The sequence below is a fragment of the Pteropus vampyrus genome, unplaced genomic scaffold, assembly GCF_000151845.1.
Source record: "Pteropus vampyrus isolate Shadow unplaced genomic scaffold, Pvam_2.0 Scaffold245, whole genome shotgun sequence".
Taxonomy (NCBI): Eukaryota; Metazoa; Chordata; class Mammalia; order Chiroptera; family Pteropodidae; genus Pteropus; species Pteropus vampyrus.
This window is the reverse complement of record NW_011889026.1, coordinates 743,276-744,638: the sequence shown is the minus strand read 5'-3', so window position 1 is coordinate 744,638 and position 1,363 is coordinate 743,276. Positions and strand designations below refer to the sequence as shown.

The 1,363-nt window shown below is 44.9% G+C and overlaps 1 protein-coding gene and 1 long non-coding RNA gene across 2 annotated transcripts in view; one reads left to right on the top strand and one right to left on the bottom strand.

Annotated features, from left to right (window-relative positions):
• The window catches only part of LOC111729085 (cortexin-2-like), a 34,024-nt gene that overhangs the window by 15,550 nt on the left and 17,111 nt on the right, over window positions 1-1,363 (top strand). The gene's annotated exons all lie outside the window — the stretch shown is intronic.
• LOC111729086 overlaps window positions 1-1,363 on the bottom strand; it is an 8,448-nt gene that overhangs the window by 3,486 nt on the left and 3,599 nt on the right. Inside the window, exon 3 of the long non-coding RNA XR_002776077.1 lies at window positions 1,057-1,277. This is a non-coding gene — a long non-coding RNA (uncharacterized LOC111729086). The remainder of the gene's footprint in view (window positions 1-1,056; window positions 1,278-1,363) is intronic.

The window sequence follows — 1,363 nt, the reverse complement described above, 5'->3', positions numbered from 1 at the left end:
CAAGTTGTTCCATTCGGTCGAAACTTAAAACAACAGGGCCCATATGGGGTAGGAAATTATTTTTAAACGACTAAAATGTCTAATTTGCATAATTTATATGTCTTGTTCATATTTGCACCCAGTGAGTGTTCTATGAATATCTGAATACTTGATGACTGATCGATATAAATTGCTAGGGCCTCTCACTGTTGAGAAGAGTTCAAACCAATTGCTTTTATTTTTTAGGGTGCCAGCATATGGAAAAAGTAAAACGGTGTCAGCATGGGTTTAGGAAAATTATAGTATGCCTTAAATGTTTACATTTAAGGAAACGCCCAGGTGGACTTTGAGGCCTGGTCAGCCCCTAACGAGGTGACTAGAAGAATGGCTAGGACTTACTCAGGTTTTCAGGCCCTTCGTGACAGGAAGGGGACTCTCCCGGACACGGTCCAGTGCACTGCCCTCCTCGCTCAGCTAGGGGGCAGGCGGGAGGTGAGCGCGGCTGCCGGCAGTTACCGGCTGAGAGAGAACTCCCCGGATCGATCCTAGGTGCTCAGAATGTGGAGGGAGGAACAAGCTTGGGAAAAGCCCAGAATACCAAGCTGCAGCAGCACTGGTTCGTAAAATGAGAATTTCTCCAAGATTTTGTTTTCTTTCTTTTCTGAATATTTAAGAATAAACATAATTATAAGCCACGTAGGAAATCTTTTTTCCAGTTCGTCATTTACTTTTTAACTATTTATGATGTCTTTTTTTCGTAAATAAATTTACTCAGGTTTTTAAACCGGATCTGCCGGTCTTCTCCTTTATGGTTTCGCGATATATTTAGAAAGGTTTACACGAGCCGCGGTTTATGACAAATACTCAGCTATATCTCACCTGTATATTTATGTGATTATTATTTGGCTTCGCTTTTTTAATATTCGATAGCATTAATCTTGAATTTATTTTGGTCTGGGGAACTAGGCAGAAAACCAGCTCCCGCTGTCTACTCTCTAGTTACTGCAGTATCATTTGGGGGGAAATCTATCTATTCTATTAACTCGAAGTGCCACTTTAAACACTATGATTTCTTACGTTCTTCTAATTCGAGGCTCTCGTCCTACTGCACTGCGCTGTATCACCTCTGGGCCGCGGACACGCTGTTTTCATTACCGTTGCTTTCTGATGAAGGCGGTGTGGCATGCCGGAGGTCTGAGCACGACGCACGGGGCCCGGAGGCGGAGCGTCTGCATCACACTGCTGATCCCCCACTTCCAGCTGTGTGACTTTCGGAGTGGCTTCATGCATCTCCTTACCTGTAAGTGACAGCAGCGTTAGCATCTGCACTGCACGGTTGACGCTCAGCAAGCAAGCGCTCAGCCCGTGCCACACGCTGCTGGTT